Raw genomic sequence first — 26,294 nt, 5'->3', positions numbered from 1 at the left:
ATATTACTCTCGGACCTTAGCTCTTTTTTTTTTCAAGTCTATCATTTAAGTAGTGAGAAAAATGGCCCCGGTTAAGAAGACTCGCTTCGGTGGTGCCCACGATCGCGAGGCAGGAACGAGCAATGTCAACGGGAAGGGGAAGGCTCCCATGGAGGAACAAATACCGGCCATCTCACGGGCCATCGATGAAGAAGGGGAAGAGGTAGATCATATTTTTATTCAAGTTGTTTAAACTAACATTACATACGCTAGTTAGGAATGCTCATATCCCCAAACATGTTGGAGAAATCCGACGGAAACCTCGGCATTGAAAGCATTGTACATTAAGTTCTAAAGTAGGAAGGAAATGATTGATGGGAATGCTGTTTGCAATAGGAAAGAATGTCTGCTAGGGAAAATTTAGCTCGGCATGCTCATTCACTACAAGAGGTTGTGTGCTCTTGTTACGCTGTTAGCGACGAAAATACACTGGGTTTTTATAACCCCTGGCGTCGCTAAAACCGTCGCTACGAGCGTCGCTACGAGAGCGTCGCTATAGGCCTCGCTATATGCGTCGCTATATGCATCGCTATACGCGTCGCTATATAGCGACGCTCATAGCGACGCATATAGCGACGTTCACACAGAAGACTATAGCGACGCTCATAGAGATGCTACAGAGCCATAAATAGCGACGCGTATAGCGACTCCCGAGAGAATTTTTTTTTGGTGGCAGGGCATTGAATGCCCTGCCACCCATCAACCATATTGTACTTGATTCACTTTTTAAAAAAAGTGCAAGGGTAGATAATAGACCCAAAATAGTCACCCACAAAACGCATTGTTTGCAAAATTGACAATTGTACACATCATAGGCAAAATGAATTGATTGGCAAATGAAATAATGACAATTGTACAACATCATAGGCATAAAGAATTGATTGGCAAAGGGAACTGCGGTGAAAAATGTAATAATATACATGGTTCAAAAAGACGTATAAAATCCGTCTCATGATACATAAGCTATGAGAAACCCTAAACTAATGCTATCTAGCTACGGCTAAACTGACGTCGTCTAGTCAGACGTCTCATCGCGTCCAAGCGGCGTATCTATCGGATTCTGCAAAAAAATACAATAAGACAGCTTTCAGTAAGTATAAACATATAACGGCATTTATAAAACAATACAAAAAATAAAAAAGAGTAAACCCTAATACTAACCATGCCACCACGAGAACTGAGAATGTCCATCAGGGCGTTTAAGCCCTTCCTGCCTGCATACTCGCGCTCGTAGGGTGTGGGATCACGTCCTGTCATCGACCACTGTCAAAACATACAAAGATTTCATTATGTTAGAACTAAAAAACTCATAAACCCTAAACTATCGAACATGCATAAAGAGCAATGTGAAAACACTTACAAAATCGGCCTCAAATGATGCCCATCCACCGCTCCCCAAGTGGTGCGAGCTCCCTGCCTCTACTCACGCTCTGGCTGCATCCTTTTGTTGCTTTCACTTGTCGGGATTCTCGCGCGCTGCTTTCTTCGTATTCTTCCAATCTTCTTTGGCCAGCCAATCTGGCCTGTTCCACCCATTCTTGATTGCTTTTTGCACTTCGGAACGCTTGTGTTTGCAGTATTCGCGCATTCGAATCTTCATCAGGTCTTCATTGAAGCGCTGATCCCGTGTTGGAACGAGAAACTCATCATGACGTATGCTGATGACTCTGTTTTTTAAATCACTTGTTACTTCACTCCATTTGTTTAGTATGTAGTGTCTAAACAGCTGAGAGCAAAGACCACGCATGCGCGAAATCACCTTCTTGCCGTCATCATCCATGATGATGCCGCCGCTGATGTCGACGGAGTAAGGCAAGCCCTCTGGCCGGTGACGCGTGAACCTGAGTGTCCCGGCAGGGGTCTCTAGCGGCGTGTCGATGGGGGTACGGACGTCAGGTGTCTCCACCGGCGTCTGGGCCCCGAAGCGAGGAGTGTCGAGTGGGATGGCTCCTGGCGGAGTAGGTAGAGGTGTGTAGCTTCTAGGAACAGTCAGCCGTGCAAAACCTGGCGTAGATGGCGATGTTGTGGCTGGTGTGGGGGCGGGCAAAGAAGGGGAGGGTAAAGAGCCTCGTCGAACACGAGGCGGTGTGGAGACATCAGTGGCGGAATCCCCACAACAACCGCCACCGCCACCACTAGAGCGCCGGTGTCTAGACAAGTGTGAAGCTCGTCTCGTCAACGCCGAAGCTTCGGAGCGCGCCGAATGCTCCGAAAGAGAGGGAGATGCGGATGGAGTAGGAACGCGCGATGATGGGCCAGAGCGATGACGCTCCACGTACCACTGTCTCTGTTGCGGTGACAAAGAAGAAAGAAACTCCTCATCATCCATACCTGCATTAAACACACGAATATTTAAACTTAATATTGAATGAATAGAGTAGACAATGACGCAAAGACCATTAAATACAATGACGTAATGACGCATATAAATACAATGACGCAATGAATCGAGTGATAGAAGAGGCAAGTCGAAAACTCAGAATTTTCAATCAAAAGATGTGAGCGCGAGTAGAAAAGAGCGTTATACACCATGGAAGGTACTTAGAGAGCCAGAGCTTTTACAACACGGAGCAAAATTGTCCAAATACAATATTTGTGGCTTTAAGAGATCTCTCTTTCATCCTCGCATAACTCAGCATAACTTCCTATATCTATATAGAGCTCTCCGTTTAAACACATATCCTCTGTTTCATTTTGTAGCTCTTCTGCATGCACCCCATATAGAGTAGTAGCATCTTGATGCTCGTCTGGCACCACCGCAGCGGCTTCTGATTGAGCATCTTCTCTGATCTCCTCCATTGATGTCATTGTGATTGGCACATGGTAGCCTTCATACGTCCTTGCACTACGAGGGGCTACCTCTATGACGTACCACCAGTTTGATGTAGACTTTGTAGGATGAAATATTACCTGCCAGAGCCACATAACTTACATGAGAGCTTTCAAGCACATAACTTGTAAAAGGGGATGTTAACTATTTACATACTTACTTGTTCACAATGCTCGGGTAGTACGAAAGTGTCTCTTAGGTCAGTCCATTTCTTAGTAGAATCCACCTCAAGAAAACCAGACTCTCCTCTACGCACAGTAGCGTTGCGACCTTCCATGATTATCTTGAACCATTTCACGTCGAACAAGTCGACAAAAAATCCTCTGTAATCGATCCTCAAAATCTCTTGCAGCGTGCCGAAGTAAGTGAGTTCCACCACCACAAGATCTGCATCAGAGGAACGTCGTCGACTAGACTGTTCAAATTTTGCCATGATTCCACAATCTTGAGTAAAACGCTTTTTGTCGATTCGTTCCACCCTAAAATGTCGACCTTTACACCATGCTGTTGTGTATGACTTATACTACAATGAACAAAGATTATGAGTGGCCGTTCAAACGTTTATAAATAAAGTCACTTGCTAGTCGTACATTGCAAACTTACCTTGGTCGCGCAACCCCGAGAGTACTCCCACTCTTCTTCAGTCACTTCGTCACCGCATTGTTGTGCGCTTTTCAATTGGTTGTGCAACCATCTTAAGCTCATGAAGGTTGGTAGGCTCTCCAAAACCGCTGGATAGTGCATCGGTGGTCGTCTTCCCCGTCTCCACTCGATTCGTGCCCTTTGTCGCTCTTGCTTTGCATCCTCATATTGTGAAATCCACTTTTGCATCACTGGATTGTGAAGCATGCAAAATCGGTTGATTTTAGCCTCTAGATCTTCCGTCATCTTCTTCTCAACACCGAGATTGCACATGACAATCCCAGATATGCGCTCATCATCTATGGTTCGCCATAGCGTGTCCCGGGATTTATCAAATCCGTCTAGCCACTCTCCAATGTACACTAGGGACTCTAATACCAACCAACCTTCTGCCATGCTACCCTCCGGACGTGCCTTTTGACGCACATATCCCTTAAGCGTTTTCATGAAACGCTCTAAGAAGAACATCCATCTGGAATGAACTGTGCCAGCTATTTCCACCTCATCAACTATGTGAACAAGAAGATGTACTTGAATGGTTAGCATTGTAGTAGGAAAATGTTTCTCAAACATGCACACAAGCTCCGCAGCATTTAGTTTGGCGAATGGTATGGAGTCTACGTTGATCTCCTTTTGTGAGATCCATTGCACCAGCTTTCCAAGTTTGTAGATTGTGTTACGGATGTCGAGAGACAAACATCCCTCAATGGAAACCGGTAAAATAAACTCTAAAGTTTGTGCAACAATGATATTAAAGTCCACATTTTATGCAATGATATTAAAGTCCACTATGAACGTACCTGACACATTTTATGCCAATGATATTAACACGTTCGGAGCGAGTGCATTACGCCAGTGGGGGTCCGCAAAGATCGAATGGTCTCTTTTACTTTGCGTTCTTGGGCTCCTGTGAAAATCCATGGTGCTTTAGGGAGTTTTATCGATCCATCAGACGCTGTTTGCGGCCAATATTGCTCCATACAATCCACATTTCTAAGGTCAACTCTGGCTCCCAAAGTATCTTTCTTGCCGGTCAAATGGTCCCATAGTAGATTACCCACATTCTTGAATATGTGCATTGGATCGAGCAAGTGATTGATCATGAGTCGGGGCCAGTATGGTAACTCGTACCATAGAGATAGTCTCTTCATCCCTGGAGGCAATCCGTCATCGCACATCTCCTTCTGCTCTAACCATGCTTGTGCAGACATCCTTGGTGGCTCTCTTCCCAAAAAGCCGTCGCGTAACACATGATTCTCTGGAAGATACGCTTGATGACCAACGTAGATTTTCTTCTTCAGTGAGGGTGCCCTACGTGCATTCAGTCTAGGTCCACATGTGACACATGCTCTGTATCCGCTTGTTTGAAGCCCTGCATGTATACACATGATAATAGATCAACTATGGGAAAAAACAAGATTTACAGTGTCTGAGTGAGGAGTGTCAATAGATAACCTGAGCATTCTGTTAGCCCGGGATTGTCATGCATGGTCCACATTAGAATGCCTCTGATGAAAGCATTCCGTCGTCCTGTGTGTCGGCTCATATCCACCACCTCTATGCCAATCCACAATTGTTGTAGCTCTTCCAATAGTGGACGAAGATACACATCCATATTCCCCACTTTATATCGCCCTGGCACAATCAAGCTTAACCATAGGTGCCCCTTCTTCGTAGTCAACCACGGGGGAATGTTGTAGTTGACGATGACAACGGGCCATACACTGTAAGATGTTGATCTTTGACCAAATGGATTTACGCCATCCATAGCCAGGCCTAAGCGCAAATTTCGAGCTTCCCTGGCAAAATCCGACCATGTTCCATCTATATGTTTCACGCTACGCAATCTGCAGGAATTCGTAGCACACCATCCGAAGATTTATTCTCCTCATGCCATGATGCTAGGGCGGCCATGGACTTACATTCGAAGAAATGCTTGATGCGAGGAAGCAGAGGGAAATGTCGCAAAACCTTTTGTGGAATTTTTGTCCCGTGGAGATCTACTCGATATCTTTCGGAATCACATTTCGCACACTTCTCCATGTCTATGTATTCCCCTTTGAAAAGAATGCAGTCATTAGGACAAGCGTGGATAGAATTGTAATCCATCCCCAAGTTTCGCAAAGTCTTTCTTGCTTCATCTCGGGAATCTGGCATCACATTGTCAGCTGGTAGTATGTGCTCTTTCTTGCTTCATCTCGGGAATCTGGCATCACATTGTCAACTGGTAGTATGTGCTCTTTCAGCAATCTACACAACATAAAAATATGATACAGTCATGTAAAAATCTATCAGATCATTATACATTTAGAGTTCTATTAAAATAAACTAATTGTAATAGATCACCTGAAAAGCGTTGTGACGCTAGTGTCACTCCATCCAAACTTTGCCTGCATGTTGAGAAGAACCAGGAGTGCTTTCAATCTAGACATACGTGCTCCATTATACAATGGCGTATCGGCTTCACTTTTCATATCATCATAGATAAGCCTTTGTAAATCCATGATCGTCTCAATCATTTCATCAATCTCGGGCTCAAACATTGCCTCGTTGGGAATGTGCTCTGCATGATCATCCCCCGAGCTGTCATAGGCTACATCTTGTGGCCTCACATATGCTGTTTGACCAAAGCGTCTGCGAACACGTCTATTGGGTTGCAAGATTGCTGCTTGTTGGCCAGCGTCAGAGTCCGACGAGTTATAATTGGCAACAACTCGATCTATAATAGATGGATCGAACTCGCCAAATTCGCGAACGTGCTACAAAGAAACACGTCTTGTCCGTCGCACACCATGCTTGCATTGATTACAAGGACATAAGACCCTCGTTGAGAGATAGGTGTTTCGGTTGGACGGTCCCACATCCTCGTCGCTACTCATAATGAGGATAAAAAACTTATAACCTGGGCAACAAATTTAATATTCTATTGGCATTATTCGTCTTATCTCTCTCTCTCTCTCTCTCTCTCTCTCTCTCTCTCTCTCTCTCTCTCTCTCTCTCTCTCTCTCTCTCTCTCTCTCTACCTCACATTCTCTAGTCATGTCCAATCCCCGCACACCTCGGTCTAGAGGTGCACGGAGATCAGAACCACCGAGTTATAATCTCGTCTTTATTGGTCAATACCTATATTTGTGGGTTCAAGAAATCTACACACCCACGTCTACATGATACTGCATGTAGTGGACAAAACCCCTTTGCCTCTTCTCTAGCTGTAGCACTTCACTTCATCTTAACATCTTTTCACAGTAGATCTTTTCACTGTTCGTCTAACTCTAAACCCTAAACCGTAAGTAATTCTTGCGTGGACTCGATCTAACGTAAATAAGCGTAAATCTAAATAAACGTAAATCTAACTAAAAATAAAGCTAAATCTAATTTAACGTAGGTCTAATGACTAGAGGTTGTCTAGATGGTCATTGTGTCGGGGATGTAGTGACTCTTGCCGCCCTGAAGATCCACCTTCTTCCCTATCTTCTGAAGACATTTCACCAGTACTTTTGGATCGACGGAGCCCACCATGAGTAATGGCAGCAATACCCTATATTCCATTGAGGGCTTTCTTCACCCGCTTCATGCAGGCATCGCAGTCTATGGAGACCTAAATCTAATCTAATATAATGTAAATCTAAATCTAGCTTAAATAAACATAAATCTAGTTAAAAATAAACCTAAATCTAATTTAATGTAAGTCTACATATAACCTAATCTTTAACGTCTTTTAAGATAGTTTCCTACGACGTTATAACTCTCTTCTTCTTGTGTGTGTGCGCGTGTGTGGATGTGTGTGCCAATAAAAAGAGATAAATGGTATAACCTTTCTATCACCCATGCCAAGTATGATAGATTGATTATGCCATTTCCCTCTTGAATAATAGGTCTTGAGTTCAACTCCTCGTCGGCTAGATCTTTAGGTCTTTTAATTTTAATTAGTTTCCTACGACGTTAAATTAGTTTCTCTCTCTTTCTCTCTCAATGTGTGTGCGTTTTTTTGGATCGTATGCATGTTTTCTCTCTCTTTTCCTCTCTCAATGTGTGCGTTTTTTGTTTATGCATGTTCTCTCTCTCTTTTCCTCTCTCAATGCGTGCGTTTTTTGTTTATGCATGCTCTCTCTCTCTTTTTCTCTCTCAATGTGTGTGTGCATTCTTTGTTTATGTATGTGTGTGTGCGTTTTTGTTTTTGTTTTTGTTTGTACTCTCTCTCTCTCAAAAACACTATGTGTGTGTGTGTGTATGTGTGTGTGAGAGAGAGAGAGAGGGAGAGAGAAAGAGGGGAAGGGAACATGAGAATGAGGAGAGGAAAGGAGCATACCTGGCTCTCCTTCCTCTCCTCGTGTGTGTGTGTGTGTGTGTGTGGAGAAGAAAAAGAGAGAGAGAGAGAGAGAGAGAGAGAGAGAGTGAGGGAGAGCGTTACCTGCTCCTTGCTTGATGGCGCCGAAAAACTCAGATCTGAGATCTGAGTTTTTGGGCGCGCTCGGTTATTTTTTTACCCCAGCCGGCGTCGCTATGAGCGTCGCTATAAGCGTCGCTATGAGTGTCGCAAATTTACAAAGAAATTTGCGACGCTCATAGCGACGCCGAGATTTTTTTTTTTGAGCGTCGCTGTGTGAGCGTCATTAATATGAAGAGCCTCTTGTAGTGATTCTATTTCCAATGTTGAATTAGTCATGAACCCCCTCCTGATCACAGGGGCAGAGTTCCTGGTTAAGGGCTCTTGAATCCACGACTGCTGGTTAAGCGGTGGATACCCATGACTGCTGGTTAAGCGGTGGGAACCCACGTCTGCTGGTTAAGCGGTGCGAATGTCCATGTCGTGCTTTCTATGCGGTGGACATACCTAGTTGTATGGGCAGCTAGGCGACAACGGGAGGAGTAAACTCTCGATGGAGGGGGGATGTTGTACCTCCAGAACATTGGAATTTTTATGAATAAGTTTGAGTAGAATTTTTACTAGAATTCTGTCTTGGTGTTGTTTGCAATACTGGTTGAAGGGCTGTATTAATGAACAATGTGATTCGGAATTAAACAAGGAATCTTTATGTTGAACAACCTTTGTGGTAGTAATTAGGTCACACAAGGAAGTGTGAGTGTGGGGGTGAAAAGTGGGGGCTTGGCTCAGGTTGCCAATGCCTACGAGATGGGTGGTTCCGATTGGTCGGGAACTCTCTGTCCCTAGAGCGGTGAAATCTCGAGTGTACGTGCCTCTAACACATGGAGAAAAAGGCGCTGGGGGTTTCTCTCCTCTTGGAAGGTGGGTCTTAGGATCGCTAGATAGTTCGAGTACGCTTCCCCTGCGAGGTGGAGCTAGATCTCCCTGCTAGTAGGCTCGAACTCGACTCACTTTGTGATGAGAGATCGTCCGCTAGTCGAATCTTGAACCATTTTGTTTGCTTCCGCAATAGATCTAGTGGCCACCGGGTTCACCATCAGATCCGCCATTAGAAACGGCGGGGTGGAGACCTCACACTTGGATAGAGACAGCACATCGGAAATGGAGTCTTCTTTCTCAAGGTATGAGACATATGATGTTATGCATGTCGATAAGGTGGTCAAAGAGCAACAGATTGCAGGTGAAGAGACATTTTGTGCGGACCAGGGGGTTTGGAAACCCTCTCTCTTGCCTTGTGATGGTAAGTCCATGTTGACTGAAGAAGAGTGCTTCGATGAAGCAGACTAGGGGTTCGATGATCCATTGGTCGATGTAGATGACGAGTCGCAGGTTTTGGTTGCTAAAGCTATGGTGAGAATAAAAGATATGCAAGGCTTTCCGCCTTTTCCAATGCTGTTTGAAGGGACTCTAAGTGAAGGTATGCCGGTGTTTGCTTTGGAGGATCATTTACTGCAGGTGGATGCCATGTTGTTGACGGATATGTTGTTGAAGGCTTCTATGCAAGCGCCTCTATGCCGATTGCTACAGGTTATCTTGTTTGAAGACAATCATGCTATGGCGAGCTCTCTAGCTGATGGCTGGGAAACAGATGATGTAAAAGGTTGGCAAGCACGCTTGTTTTATGTGTGAAGAAGGTTCATGTGTACAGTTTTTTGAAGGGTTATGCTGCCAAGAGCTACATACACGTATAGCTTACAGGTTTACAAGTGCAACGCTGGGGTGGTTTGTATCCGTTTTACAGACAGATGGTTATGATCAATTCCATATTTCTTATCTAGGTAGAGTTTATACTATGCTTGGGAGAGCCTACGGCTTTCCATTTGACCCGGGTGGATTCTACAACCGTTGGATCTCGCTCTATCTATTTACTGCTTCTGTAACTTCTATCTATAAGCTTCTTATTATGAAGTTTTATTATCTAAATAATGCTACGGTTGAGCATGAATCCTCAACGAGGGATTGGTCAATGATGGTACAGTTGAAGATGGTTGGCCTATGGACGTGCAAGAAGCCCAGGCATGATGCAGGAAAATGATAGGGACCTTGAGCAGGAGTTTGATGCAGCTAAGCGACAGGTGCACAGGGATGGAGCACTCGCTAGGGGAAGTTACAAGTGTTTTTTGCTATCACCGATGACAGGATCAAAGTTGATATCACAAGGGTGGGAATGGGACAAGGGGTGCTGGATACATGTGCTATGAAGTTTGTGATATGGTATTTTGATCAAGATGTTGCAGGACATGCAAGACACTCTATTGCCGAGATGTGTATTCCAAATGCGGCATTGTACAGGTCATTCCTGGTGCTAAGATAATATGTCTGTCAGATGTGACACATAACAGGTCAAAGGTCTACATTGGGAGGGGTTTAGTATATTGAAGCCTGAAGTGGTGGTGCCATGGTGTATGCAGAACGGGTGCTAAAGCTGGGCGAGTTCAATTTTTTTGTGAGCTTGAAGGTTGTTATTTGACAACTCTCAAAGTGGGTGACATGGCAGTCATATCACTCTCGGTGGTGCTTTTGGTCAGAGATCTATTGTGCAAAGAGCTATATCCGATTGTTGGCCAACAACCATGGACAGTACAAGAGGATATTTTTTTTATGGGCATCATGTGATGTGAGATCGACTCGGGTAGGAGGATAAGTTTTCTTCACCATAGTGAATAGTGTCAGCAAGCGAGTAATGGAGTGTAAAAGCTTAATTTGTAAAAAACCAACAGTGTTGCATGCAGGTTGGCGGCGCTTCAAATAGAAGGTGAGGGGTTCGGAAGCGCGTGGAGACATGCGGCGTGCGGGGAGCTGCTTGAAGGGTTAGGTCGGCCAAGTGGAACACAGTATGCAGTGGAGCTGGATAGCACATGGTGGGGTGCTATATGCAATAGCAAAAGAAAGAGGGCGACACTACAGAGGGAGCTGCAGAGAGGGTGAGGTTGCTGGTTGCAGGGAGAGGATGCTGTGTTTGTGAAGGGCCATGCAGAGAATGCGCCGCCAAAGGGGGGGTTGTACAGAGGAGTAGGAAAGGCCTCAAGTTGAAGGCGGCCGCCAATTACGTGGAGGAGGAGAGGCCAAATGGGCCGTGAGCAGGTGCAAGTTGGCAAAAGAAAAAGCACTAGGCATTGGAGGGAGGCCGGGGAGTTGTCATGAGGGGCCACCAAGGCCTGGACAAGCATAGTGTGAAGCCAGGAGAGCTTCAAAAAAGAAAACACAGTTGAAGGAAGAAGGGAAGAAGAGGTGGCGGGGGCTGTAGACCATGCCAGGGCCAAGGACAGCGAAAGGGTGAGCAGGCAGAGAGGGAGGGCCAATAGGGAGCCGGGGGCAAGAGGAAGGCCGCCAAGGGGCTTGGCCATGAAGGAAGCTACCATATTGGAGAGCAGGAGAGCAGCGCCATCTGAGGAGGCCGATGGAAGGGAAAGGTAGGTTGATGGTAATGAAGGCCACCGGTTACAAAAGGACCAGTAGTTGGAGAACAAGGCCATGGTGAGAAGGGTGAGCTGTAGCCAGAGGGAAAAGTCGCCAGCAGCTAGGATAAGCATGGTGGGCCAGAGAGGGCCGTGGTCTGCCAGAGCTGACAAGGGAAAAGATGGGCTTAGTAGGGAATATCTCCTTGCACTGCGTATAAGGCAGCTAGAGAGAAGACCTGGAGACATTGAAGCTGCAAAAGAACGACTCAAAAATGCAAGGTTCAAAAACAAGGACTATTTTGATAAGCGACATCGACTCAGGAGCAAAGCAATTGACAAAGGTAAGTGGGTTTTAGTGTATGATAGTAGCTTTGATAACCAACACACAGTCATGCGTAAGTTCTCAAAAAGATGGTTTGGACCGTATGTTCTAAAGCATGTGCATGAAAATGCTACTTAGAGCTTGTCTGAACTAGATGGTACAGAAGTAAAGATTCCCATTGTAGGAAAAAGGATTAAAATGTTTAAGAGAAGAGGAGACAATGATCTAGAAGATATGGATGAGGAAGAAGAGAAAAACACAGGTGAAGATCAAAGTGAACATGAAGCTCTGGAATCATTCAGTGAAGAAGAAGACAAGGAAGATGTACAAGAGGTCTAATCTTACAAAGAGACAATGTGGCACATACCGGAGGATGTGCAGGTTTAGAGGGGGTGGATGTCGTTCTCTGACACGTATATAGTGGGAACGCATGCTACAAGATCTATCTTGTATTTTTTTAGATACATAATTATATTTCCTATAGTGTACATATGCATATTTAAGTATAACAATAAGCCTTCTATCTCATCCTATTATTTTTCTCAAGGGTAACCTATCCTTACTTTACCATCAGAAAATACTATGGGAAAAGCATCAATAGCTCCGCCTCTTTAGCTTGGGGCAAAAAGCATTGATTCTTTATTTCTACTATTTCATTATCATCTCACACCCTAGCTAGATCCTATATCTAGGGTAAACTCCAATATATATATATTCTACGTATTTTTTATACTTTTCTTATATTTCTTTTTAAATAGCTACTAGGAGAGAATCAAAACCTAGTGGCACACTAGGTGGCATGATTTCAAAGATACACTTATTTTAATGCATTATTGCAAGCATGATTACAAAACTTTGTCAAGGAGAAATGTCATGCTTTCATATGGCATGAGGTGTCCTTGTGAATTAAATGAAAGTCTAGGCTAAGGAGACCACATGAAGACTTTTGCTGCCATAAATGGACCCTATTTTGATGAATTTTTCACACAAGGTTCCAATCTGAATTGGAAAACGATTTTAAAATGAAAATCGTAGCTAATGAGCTGAAGTGTTTGCCCATATTTTTACTTTTTTATTTGGAGCCACGGTTGAGGAGATATGATCAAAATACTGGACCCCAGTCTGCCCACATCATGCAAGGACAGCTCATTTCCAACTTTTCCAATTCATGTTCACACTGGCTCCTCTCTTCTTGTGTAAACCCTTGGGGGTTCCCTTCACCTATAAAAGGGGACCTCTTCTTCCTTGGAAGAAACTCAAGCATTCAAGCCATTGATGAGAGGAATTCTCGAGGGAGTGAGTAGTAATGCCTAATTGTACTTAGCCATTAACATAAGCCCAAGCCTACACTTTCTCCTAGAGGGGACTAGCCATTCTTGCAACAAGCTAAACTTGGAAGATCAACTCTAATCAAAGAAGGTCTTTCACTTGGTGTATCAATCAAAGTGGAATTATCCACTCTTCTTCTCTCTCCCATCAATAATGGTGCCGAAGGGTTTCAAGTAAGATGTGTTCTACATTGATGTTTTCTTGATTTCTTGTTGTTTTCATTTTCATCTCTAATCCAACATATATATATATATGTATCGAATCTCATCTCCTTAACCAAACCTATCTCTCTCATTCTTAGTAATTCATCCTCTCTAGGTTCTCTTTGCTACAGGTACATCTCTCCCCGCAGTATCCTTATTGCCTACGGGCAAGAATAGGGCTTGGGAGGGAAACTTCTCATCTCTTCACTTCTCTCATATCTACATTTCTCACATACTATCCTAGATGAATAACCCACATGATGATCATTTCTATCGCTTTCACTCTGTACGATCTATTAGAATTAACGTATAGATTAGCCGTAAAATACACTTTCAACAACGTATAGTGTTTCTGTTCGGCCCTGAAAGGCTCAATGAAATACTTCTATCACCGGATCCCATCATACTACCTCTCATAGACTATAATTTTTCTTTTGATGTAAGCGTAGTTATCTTGCTATGAACCAAGAGGATTTGTACACACAATTAATCCCAATCACTAGACAAAATATATATATTATGGTAAGCACAAAACTACAATTCCAAAGAACAATTCGTAGCCTATTTGGTCAGCCAAGATTGAATGCCATTAACTCATCCATTAACCCTTTCATATTACCCATGATACGATATGACCATAGCCTTGATGTTTCATCTTCGTATTGTTTTGACATTCTCTTTTGCGTTCTTTCTTTGTGTGTGTGAGTGCAAGAGAGAAAGAGTGAGTCTTCTTTGATTGCTCTTCTTTCCAAACCCTAGTCTTCATGGCATCTATGGTTTAACTCCTTCATATAGTTTTTGTTGAGTTCTCTCACAAACTCTCACAGCCATAAGCCCGGTGCTTTACTGGCAAGATAGCAAATTTCTCGACAACGTTAGTATACGATCCCATAAGACAATCATAAAATTACGTGAAATATTTATGACAAATTGCAACAAGTTTTATAGCAACAAATTACATGTTTTGATGTCCAAACATACAATCTCAATATGGCAAGGTCGAGGTGGCTACAAGGCAGTCCCTAGTGACGAGGAAGGAAAAATTATGGTTGGAGACTCGCTCACAGAAGCGACATGCTTCCGTGCTCTTAATTAAACCCTGCCACAACATCGATAGCTAAGGAAGATTCTTTGCACAATTTACAGCTATATAGACGCAAGAAAAGCCTTTTATGTCAGTAGGCATGCAACTCAAGTCGTTTCTATCTACCGTATCTGTATGCAATGCTTTTATTATAGGTGACGCGCTAGAGGCTCGACACAAAGATAGGTGACGCGCTAGCTTCGGCAGTCGATACATCCAAAAAGCAGCATTGGTTATTTTTATCACTGGCCGGCATTACTCAAAATGACGAGATGTTGAATCATTCACTAGAGCGCGTGGACAAAATCAGACAACACCAGGAGGCTGTCTTACCAATCAAGGCCTTATAGCCTCTGCTGACCCTGATCTTAGGGAAAACCAATCTCGCACGAGATCTACCTGCAGATCCGGCTGGCTTTTCTCTGCACGAACACGCATGAGGGATTACCAATCAAGGCTTGCTCTGAATTCCAAGCTCGTAGAGCTTTTTTGCCTCCCTCAGGTAGACCAAACAAACCGAGTTAAAGATAAGAAAACATATTTAAAAGCTGCATACTCCGGCCTCAGGAATACGTACGACAGCTTTCATGCGATATCTTCTCAAATATGTCGCCACCTAGCATTTCTCGCTGCTGCCTGCTCTCAGCATCTCGACTCTTCAAGTTTATTACAGGAAATGTTTCAAAGGAAAACAAAATAGCACTACTTCTTTGTTATCTGCTTTAGTGTTTATGGTCATCACGGCCTGGTTCTACTAGCTGCTTCTACAAAGTCCTGTTTATTATGCTTGCTACTGAAAACTCCCCAAAGCACTATATAGCGCTTGTATAACATTTACACATATCAAGTGGACACAGCCCGTTAATGTAAATATCAATCATGTTCTTCTTCTCACATCAAGCTGTAGACTGTAAAAAGCTTGCGTAGAGTGAGACAGAAAGCCAGTCATAGATATTATAATCAATACAATTATAAAGCGTATAATAAATCAAATCAAAAGAGGATCGATACTTAGCTTTTGTCAAAAAAATAAATAAATTTATCGGCCTGCTCTGATACCATGTTGACGAGGGAGGAAGACCGAGACGAGAGAAGAGGAGAGGGAGAGAGAACTCCATACTTGCAAACCCCAAAGTGTATGTACAGTATACACTGAGTACACATATATAGTGGGAGCTCCTTGTTATATATAGCATAAGTGTGGAATCTCTATATAGCTCCAACAACCCCAGGAGCTAGCTATAGTCGAAAAAAGATCAGGACTAAGCCAGAAATACAAGACCCAAAAAGCCAACCACTAATCAGTAAACAGCCTGTAGGTAAATTAATGCAGACAAGCACCCCCACCTCAGTAGAGAGATTAAGCCAAATAACAATAGATAATCATAGTATTATCTACAAAATGTATGTATCATAACCAGATTAGCACCTGCAATCTTCCAAACTCGGATTTCAGCAACAAATCAATGCTATGGTTTTGTAAATCAAAACTTGTAAGGCGAAATCATTTCTCAAAAAAATCCCCATGTAGCTCTCCAAAGGCATATGAACCACCCATAACCCTCCAGAATACAAACCAGTGTCCAGTATTTCACCTACCTCAGTAGAAAGATTAAGCTAGATAACAATATATAATCATGTCATTATCTATGAAATGTATGTATCATAACCAGAGTAGCAATTGCAGATTTACCATTTGCAACTTTTAAAGCCGTCATCCAATCAAGATCAGCGTCCTTCAAAAAGCCTTATTAAACCACAGTGTCACAACACTAGAACATTTTTAGAAGCTAAAGTTAGAGTGAAGTTTTAGAACATGTGGAGCAAAAGAATTCAGAAATACCCTCCATAGTACCCAGAGAGTTTCATAGCCAAGCAAAGGATATCACAACAAAACCAATCCTCACTAACTAGATCAGAATTACCTTCTCTGTTTTGCAAAAAAGCAAAGGACAGAAAGAACCCAAGTCTAAGTGAGGGAAGAGGAACCCCTCACATTTATATATGAGTAGTCGATTGTTAAGGAGCAGCACAAGGCATGCTAGCTACTGTGTTTGTACTGAAACATGATAGGTAAGGCCAAACCTAGTATGTTCATCACGGCAAGAGGATTCTATCATGAAAGTGATACGCTACCTTCCGCGTCGGGCCGCCCAATCATCAGCCCTCGTTACCAGCAAGGGAGGTTCTCGTCATGAAACCCCTTGAGTGAAATAGGGGAAAAGGATCTGTGTCATCGATTGGGGCCTATTAAGTGCCATACTCACGCACCAATCTATGCCCATCACTTAATTTCAATGAGTTAAATCCTCAAGGGACTGCTCCCACTGAGCCAAGCCTTTTAGTGGTTCATACTCAACCAAACTTATCAAGAAAGTAGTGATTCCTAGTTGGATGTCATTGTCCTAGCTAGATACAGTGATTCAGAGTATAGTCAAACCCCCCCAAGATGAGGTGCTAGATCAACTACAGCCTGCCGATGCAGTGCCAAACCAAGAGTTTTTTAAGGGAGCCATGGTAAAGTGCATTGCCAAAAGGTATGTGTGTGTGTAATTGGATGCAACAATTATTGCTAGATGAAGTGACTAAGTGTGTGTGTGTGTGTGTGTGTGTGTATGTGTATCTACCACTTTCCCACTAGTGACATCGCTAATGGGGAAATCCGTTAAAGAGAGAGCCGGGGAAGGGGGATATATATATATACATATATATATATTCATATATATATATATATATATATATTCATATATATATATATATATATATATGAATATATATATATATTCATATATATATATATATATATTCATATATATATATATATATATATATATATGAATATATATATATAGAGAGAGAGAGAGAGAGATTTTATTATCGTACTCGAAAGTCAAATATGACCTATGGGACCAAAGTTACATGTGATGTAGCATGTGTATGGCTAATGAGTCACTCTGGATGCTCCAAAATTGTGGTGATGGGAGTCGCAATTGAGAGCTCATACTGTGGCTGGGAGAGAAAAGTGTGTAGCTCTAAGTTATGGCTGAAAATGTGAGAGACGCAAGTTCAGATGAGGCAGTAGAGAGAGAGAGAGAGAGAGAGAGAGAGAGAGAGAGAGAGAGAGAGAGAGAGAGAGAGAGAGAGAGAGAGAGAGAGAGAGAGAGAGAGAGAGAGAGAGTTCTATTATCATCCTCAAAGGTCAAATATGACTTATGGGACCAAATGAACATGTCACGTGGTGTGAGTGGAGAGAGAGAGAGAGAGAGAGAGAGAGAGAGAGAGAGAGAGAGAGAGAGAGAGAGAGAGAGAGAGAGAGAGAGAGAGAGAGAGGGAGTCCCTCAAGGAGAGAGAGCAGAGAGAGGGCTTAGAGAGGGAGCCCTCTCAAAGGGGGGTGGAGAGAGAGAGAGATAGAGAGAGAGAGGGAGAGTAGAGAGAAGGAGAGAGAAAGTGTCTTTGAGGGTAGGATAGCAGAGACAGAGAGATTGAATTATCGTCCACGGAGGTCAGATATGACCTATGGGGAGAGGGAGAGAGAGAGAGAGAGAGAGAGAGAGAGAGTAGAGAGAAGGAGAGGGACATTGTCCTTGAGAGTAGGAGATCAAGTCCCTCTCAAGGAAGGAAGGAGAGAGAGAGAGAGAGAGAGAGAGAGAGAGAGAGAGAGAGAGAGAGAGAGAGAGAGAGAGAGAGAGAGAGAGAGAGAGAGAGAGAGATTTTATTATCGTCCGCGGAGGTCAAATATGACCTATGGGACCAAAGTTACATGTGATGTAGTATGTGTATGGCTGATGAGTGACTCTCTATGCTCCAAAATTGTGGTGATGAGAGTCGGAATGGAGAGCCCACATTGTGGTTGGGAGAGGAAAGTGTGTAGGTCTAAGTTATGGCTGAAAATGTGAAGAAGCAAGTTCGGATGTGACCAAAAGCTGAGAACTCTAGTAGTGTGTGGTACTGAGACTCTCAAAATTGTAGTGAGCATAATGTGCACAATCGTTTTGACTCTTCCCTATTTCCCCAAAGCCCTGTCTGACATGGAACGAAATGGGAACTAAGCCAAATGGCTACGATAGTGTCTATCGTCAACAAGGGGATAGGCCGCTCAAGCATCACTACAACAAAAAAAGGTGTCATCGATGTATATATCGATGCTTAACGTCGCTATTTGCGTCCCTGTAAAACTATCAGAATCTGCGTCGAAATATACATGGAAAGGCTTTATTTGTGACGCAGATATAGACGCATTTATAGACGCAGATAGCGACGCAGATTTCGACGGGAATATAGACGCGTATATAGACGCATATATCGATGACCATAATGGAAAAAAAATTTCTTGGGCAGAGGACAGGTAGCCTAGCCTGTGCCTAGTGAAAAGATGGACACAACCACCACAGCCAGACTTCTTGCCCTCTGCCCAAGAAAGCGAGCAGCACCAAAATCAACCGTGCTCCCGTAAAAATTTCGATAGAGTTCCCTTCGGTTTTACATAAACTTTTCAAAAAAAACCATAGCATGTATACGCCTCCTACATGCTATCCATGTAGGATCTCACATGAGATTTAAGGCCAATGAAAGAAATGAAATGAACTTTGTGCAAAACCATCACCGTACCAACTTAAAACCATAACCATAACGAACTTAATTTGTGCCAAACCATAACCAAATTAAAACCATAACCGGCCATAACCATATTGATCAAAACCATAATGCAGATAACCATAACCATAAACTGTCGAGCAGCTCTCATTGTCTTGTCCAACCATGCCATTGTAGGGAATTCAGGTAGAGGAGCGAGGTAGTCTGCTGGCAAGGGTAAGGCTCTAGTCGTTCGGCTTCGCCTGAAATCGTGTCGCTGACTATTGCTGTTGAAGATGATGAAACAGGAAACAGAAGGAAGACAGCAACTCAGAGTAGGAAGAAGATGGAGAAGGAGAAGACACAGAGCTTGCGTACGAGATCTCTGTAGTAGAATAATAGTGTATATAAACTTAGAGCTACAAAGCTTATATGAAACCCTAAGAGATAAGGTGTCCTTTCACACCAGATGTCCAGGGGGAAAAACCCAGTGGGAGAAAAGTGCCCCTAGTGAAGCGCGTATACACACTAACACTACTACATGTCTACAAATCCCCCTTGTAGTGATAGTGTGAATCCATACAGGGTAGCAGATCATCATGTCTATGAGAGTAAGCCCAAAGCTTTTCGGAAAGCTTCAAACTTTTCTCGTGATAATGCCTTCATAAATAGATCTGCAATGTTATCCTGTGTAGGACAGTAAGTTAGTGTGATCTCCCCTGCATGTAGCCTTTCCCTGACATAGTGGTAGTGAACCTCTATGTGCTTTGTTCTTGCATGAAATACTGGATTCCTTGCAACTACCATAGCACTCTGACTGTCAGTGAAAATGGTAGTGGGTGCCTGTTGACACTCACAAAGATTTGCCAATAACCTGCGTATCCATACACAATCAACTGTTGCCGTGAAAGCTGCCCTGTACTCAGCTTCACAAGTTGATGTAGCCACTCTGGGTTGCTTCTTGCTTAGCCAAGATATACATGCATTTCCCAAGAAAAAACAATTGCCACTTGTGGAATGTTGTGTGTCAAAATCACCAGCCCAATCTGAATCGCTGTAACCAAGAAGCTGCATAGAACTGTGCTTTCCATACATATCCCCCCTTGGATAGAACATGGCAAGATTAGGGGTACCTGAAAGGTAACGAAGTATGCGCGTCACAGCCTGCCAATGATGCATACCTCGGCTGTGCAGAAATCTGCTTGCTTGTGAAACCCCAAATTCAATGTCTGGACGAGTGTTGTCTGCCAAATATATCAAGCAACCAACCGCTGCTGCATAAGTATGTACATCAAAAGGTTCTCCAGCATCGTGCATGCTCAACTTTGATCCAGTTTCTACAGGTGTAGAGATTGGTTTACAATTTTGCATACCAAACTTGTCCAAATTTTTATGCAAATATTTTGCCTGCAACATGTATATGCCATCCTCTGATTACACAAACTGAATACCCAAGTAATAATGTAGCAAACCAAGATCAGACATCTCAAAGGTTTTTCTCAAAGCATCTTTAAATGCTTCAATTTCATCCGCAGTATTGCCTGTAGGAAGCATATCATCCACATAAAGTGTTAGCATAATGAGAACTCCATCTCTCTTTTTGACATACAAAGTACTTTCTGTTGGACTATTCTGAAATCCCTGGCCAATCAAATAAGTATGTATCTTCTCATACCATGCTCTTGGAGCCTGTTTGAGACCATACAAAGCTTTATGCAATCTACATACCTTTTGCTCTTGACCTTTTACAACAAAACCACTTGGTTGACTTATATAAACTTCTTCCTGTAAATCACCATTCAAAAAAGCAGTTTTGATATCCAACTGATGCACTTTCCAACCATGATGAGCAGCAATTGCAACTAGTGATCTAACTGTGGACACACGAGAAGTAGGAGCAAAGGTTTCATCATAATCTATGCCTTTCTGTTGCACATAGCCTTTTGCCACAAGCCTTGCTTTGTACCTGTCAACAGTACCATCTTGTTTCCTTTTTACCTTAAAAACCCACTTTGTACCTATAGGCTTTTTACCTGTAGGCAAGTCCACTAGGTCCCATGTATGATTCTTATGAATAGAATCAATTTCTTGCTGCATAGCATCTTTCCACTGAACACACTCTAAAGCTTGTTCAAATGAATCAGGCTCATCTACATCACAAAGACTGCTAAAGAAAGCCAAATCTACTTGCTCTCTGCCAAAAGTAGTACCAGCATTTGTTTTTCGTGGCAACGGTGCATCCAACTTGCTATCCTGCAAAGTTTTTTGAACCATTTAGGCAAGGTTCTTTCTTCCCTGAGAACTTCTTGCTCTTCATGCACAATTTCCTCTGCATCATGAGGTGTCACATGCTGATCAAAAGATTGATCAAGATTATCAATCTGTTGTGATTCTTGATTCTCTACAAAAGAAGGAAGCAAACCTTCAAATACATCATGTGTCTGCATATGAGGTACATCAAAATCAACCATAGGTTGAGCAGTAGTTTCTGCAAAAATTACATCACGACTTTCAAAAATCTTGTTTGTAGCAGGATTGTAAAGTCTATAACCTTTACTTCCACTATTGTACCCCACAAATATACATTTGATTGCCTTATCATCAAGCTTCCCACGTAACTGCTGAGGGATGTGAGCATAAGCAAGACAACCAAAAACACGAAGATAATTGACTGAAGGTTTTCTGTCATACCAAGCTTCATATGGAGTAATGGTCTTCAAGGCACGAGTAGGACACCTGTTCAAAACATGTGTTGCACAAGCAACTGCCTCCATCCATAGCTTATGAGGCAAACTCTTAGCCTTGAGCATACATCTAGCCGTCTCCATTAAAGACCTGTTCTTCCTTTCTGCAACACCATTTTGTTGTGGTGTGTATGGCATAGTGCATTGGTGTTTAATTCTTTTCTTTCCCAAAAAATCCTTAAATGCACCTGACATGTATTCACCTCCTCGATCAGTACGAAGAGTCTTTACTTTGCAACCTGTTTTATTTTCAACCATGGCAACATAATGTTGAAAAACTGCAAACACATCTGACTTTGCTTTGAGTGGATACACCCAACAAAACCTGGAAAAGTCATCAATGAAGGTCACAAAATAAAGGCTGTTTCCTATAGATGGCATCCTCATAGGACCACATACATCACTGTGTACAAGCTGCAACTTTCGTGTCACTCTAACTGAACCATCCTGCGAAAATGCAAATCTGTGCATCTTTCCAAGAACGCAACCTTCACATACATGTCTTGGTGGCATCTCCAATAAAGACAAATCATGCACCATATTATGACATTGTAAAGTCATCAAACTGCCATAACTAACATGCCCAAATCTAGCATGCCACAACTCAGCATCCTGCATGGCCTGAGTCTTTGTTTCTGCAATACATACCTGAATCTGCTTTTCATAACGATCTAGCAAAAATAGTCCATTTTCCAGCGTACCTGTAGTGATAAGAGAATAACCATTCTCTCGATCTTGTACAACACATATGTCATCCTCAAAATGACCCGAAGACCATTTTTTGCAAGAGAGGATACAGACAACAAATTCTTCTTGATCCGTAGAACATATAAGACATCTGGCAAGCATAAATCTGAACCATCTGAAATGGCAATCAAAATCTTACCAACGCCTTTGATTAGATAAGAAGCATTATTTGCACATGTCACCTTCTTTCCTGCTGGAGCTGCATCCAATGAACAAAACAAATCCTTCCTTGAAGTAATATGCCTGGATGCACCACTATCAAAGTACCAAATCATTTGTGTCTTGTCAACACTGTAAGAAGAAAAATCTGAACATACTACGAAAGCATAAGAATCCTGCACAAATTTTGCAGACTCTTCTTTAGTTGTAGAAGAATCACCAGAAGCTGAAACAACCAAACTTGACTCTTTCTTCTTTTCTTTAGCAATTCACTTTTTACACTCACTAATGTAGTGACCAGGTTTCTTGTAGTAGTGACATTTACCTTTCTTCTTGGACTTGTCGGAATCACCTTTAGACTTCTCTGAAGATTGTCCTGCACTAGACTTGGAGTAATGAGCACTCTCTTTATCCTTGTTTTTGTTATGTATAACAAGAGCATGATCCATACCATCCACCTGTAAAGACTTGTTCTTATGTGATTGATCCTCCTGCAATAGCAAAGCCACTAACTCTTCAAAATGAAGAGGCTCGGGATTAGCTCGCAAAGACAGAGTCAAAGAATTCTGAAAAGTCAAATAAGATGGTGGTAGTGAATTGAGTGTTTTGGAAACCAAGTCCTTCTCTGGAATCACTTCATCAATGCTAAGAAATTGCTCTTTAAGATCCCTGATTTTTGTAAGATGCTCGACAATATCGTCACCTTCGTCCATCTGTATTTTGTCAAGTTGTTTCTTCAAAAACTCTATTCTGGCAGCGTTTCTTCCTCCAAACATAGCTTGCAGAGTGTTCCAAGCATCCTCAGAAGTTCTGCAAGATCTAATATGTGGTGTGATTTTCCTCTTTATGGTTAAGGCAATCACAGCCATAGCGTGTGCATCTTTAGTATCCCATCTCTTTTGCTCTGGAGTGACTTGTGAGGGTCCTACACCACGACCAGGCGTGGCAGGTGCAATGCTACCTGGACGAACTTCATCTCCAGATACATAATCCCACAATCCTTTACCAGCCAAAACATTTTTTGGCCATAAAAGACCAAAGAGAATAGTTGGTACCATCCAATTTGTCTTCAGATGTAAACGTACCAAAAATCTCTTTCTCCGTAGATTGAGCCATACTGTGGATGCACACAAGAGAGCAAAAGAACCTCCAAGAGATTCACAAATCTCCTCTCCAATACACAAAATCTCAGCACAAAGCTAAGACAAGCTGCTTCCCAAAAAGAACTGTTTACTTGAAGAAAATCTGTCAAAAAGCACACCCTCTTGATCTAAACGCCTCCGAAAAGTAACTTTTGCTACGCTGCTCAGAACAAAATTCTGAGGGCTCGAACGGATTTGAAAGGGGGGTAAAACCGCAGGTCACTTGATCAGAATACTCCCGGAACGTCGAGGATGCTCCCACGAGCAAATTTTCTGAAAATTGCCTGAAAACTGCGATTGCACGCGCGGACGCGAAAACGCAAGTAGAGGCTCTGGAAATCACCTCGCTCTGATACCAATTGTTGAAGATGATGAAACAGGAAACAGAAGGAAGACAGCAACTCAGAGTAGGAAGAAGATGGAGAAGGAGAAGACACAGAGCTTGCGTACGAGATCTCTGTAGTCTATCTCTTTGTATTAGAATAATAGTGTATATAAACTCAGAGCTACAAAGCTTATATGAAACCCTAAGAGATAAGGTGTCCTTTCACACCAGATGTACAGGGAGAAAAACCCAGTGGGAGAAAAGTACCCCTGGTGAAGCGCGTATACACACTAACACTACTACATGTCTACAATTGCGTCTCTCTCTCTCTTCTTTGTTCCTTTTAAGCCATTTTTACATCGGCTCTGAATTCAATATACAGAACTTCATGATCTTTTCTTGCATGGCGTCGTTCATTTTCTCTTTAACCTTGTATATATAAATAGTGTAAACTACCTCACATTCTCTAGTCATGCCCGATCTCCGCACACCTTGGTCTAGAGGTGCATGGAGATCAAGACCACCAGGTAAATCATGTTTTTATTGGTCAAATTAAAGCCTATATTTGTGGGTGCAACATACGTACACACACACACACACATGCTCTTCAGACAATCCATGAAAACGGTCTCAATATGGATTGTCTTATCTTAGGATCCATCTTCTTCGTCTCCAAAGTGTAAACTATCTCCCATTCTCTAGTCATGCCGGATCTCTGCACACCTCGGTCTAGAGGTGTACGGAGATCAGGACCACCGGGTAAATCATGTCTTTATTGGACAAATTAAAGCCTATATTTGTGGGTGCAACATACGTTTTGTCCATTTGACCTACGGCTTGCCATACACGCTCTTGACATTGCTTTAAGACTACCTAATGGACTACGGATGGTTTCAGTAGGCATAGAAGTCATTTCCGAAATCCGTTGAAAAACGCAACCGGATTTGACCTACGGCTTGTGTATTTGGCGTTCATTCAAACCCATTGACCTACGGCTTTCCATACATGCTGTTGACATTGTTTTTAAACTACCTAGTGGACTACGGATGGTTTCGGTAGTCATAGAAGCCATTTCCCAAGTCCGTTTGCATTTTTCCGTACAAAAACGCAATCGGATTTGACCTATGGCTTGTGTATTTGGCGTTTTTTCTAGCCGTTTGACCTACGGCTTGCCATACGCGCTCTTGACATTGGTTAAAGACTACCTAATCGACTAGGGATGGTTTCAATAACCGTAGAATCAATTTCAGAAGTTCGTTTGCGTTTTATCGTTAAAAAACGCAACCGGATTTAACCTACGGCTTGTGTATTTGGCGTTTCTTCTGTCCGTTTGATCTACGACTTACCACATACGCTCTTGAAATTTCCTTGAAACTACTTAATGGAGTACGGATGGTTTTGGTAGGCGTAGAATTAGTTTCCGAAGTCCGTTTGCGTTTTTCGGTGAAAAACACAATCGGATTTGACCTACCACTTGTGTATATGGCGTTTCTTCTGTCCGTTTGACCTACAGCTTTCCATACGCGCTCTTGACATTGCCTAAGGACTACCTAATCGTCTACGGATGGTTTCAGTAAGCATAAAAGCCATTTCCGAAGTCGGTTTGCGTTTTTTCGTAGAAAAACGCAACCGGATTTCACCTATGGCTTGTGTATTTGATGTTTCTTCTATCCGTTAAACCTAAGGCTTGCCATACACGGTCTTGGCATTGCCTTAAGACTATTTAATGGACTACGGATGGTTTCGGTAGGCGTAGAATGAGTTTTCGAAGTCCGTCTGCTTTTTTTCGTAGAAAAACGCAATCTGATTTGACCTACGGCTTGTGTATTTGGCGTTTCTTCTATCCGTTTGATCTACAGCTTGCCATACGCACTCTTGGCATTCCGTAAAGACTACCTAATGGACTACGGATGATTTCGATAGGCATAGAATCAATTTCCGAAGACCGTCTGCGTTTTTCTATAAAAAAACGCAACCAGATTTGACCTACGGCTTGTGTATTTGACGTTTCTTCTGTCCGTTTGACCTACGGCTTGTCATACACACTCTTGATATTGCCTAAAGATTAACTAATCGACTACGGATGGTTTCGGTAACCGTAGAATCAGTTTTCGGATCTGACCTACGACTTGTGTATTTGGCGTAATCGGATCTGACCTACGGCTTGTGTATTTGGCATTTCTTTGTCCGTTTGACCTACGGATTTTCGTACACGCTCTTGTCATTGCTTTAAAACTACCTAATGGACTACGGATGGTTTCAGTAGGCAAAGAAGTCATTTTCGAAATCCGTTTGCGTTTTTCAGTAGAAAAACGCAATCGGATTTGACCTACGGCTTGTGTATTTGGCGTTAATTCAAATCCATTGA

At 42.6% G+C, this 26,294-nt stretch overlaps 1 pseudogene; it reads left to right on the top strand.

The window, feature by feature from the left end:
• Positions 1 to 8,999: 8,999 nt before the first annotated feature.
• Positions 9,000 to 10,826, top strand: LOC147456904 (uncharacterized; annotated as a pseudogene).
• The last annotated feature ends 15,468 nt before the right edge of the window (positions 10,827 to 26,294 follow it).

Source organism: Adiantum capillus-veneris, chromosome 5 (genome assembly GCF_014529385.1).
Source record: "Adiantum capillus-veneris isolate H3 chromosome 5, ASM1452938v2, whole genome shotgun sequence".
In the NCBI taxonomy this organism is placed as follows: Eukaryota; Viridiplantae; Streptophyta; class Polypodiopsida; order Polypodiales; family Pteridaceae; genus Adiantum; species Adiantum capillus-veneris.
The sequence above is the reverse complement of the archived record's forward strand: the minus strand, read 5'-3'. Positions and strand labels throughout refer to the sequence as shown.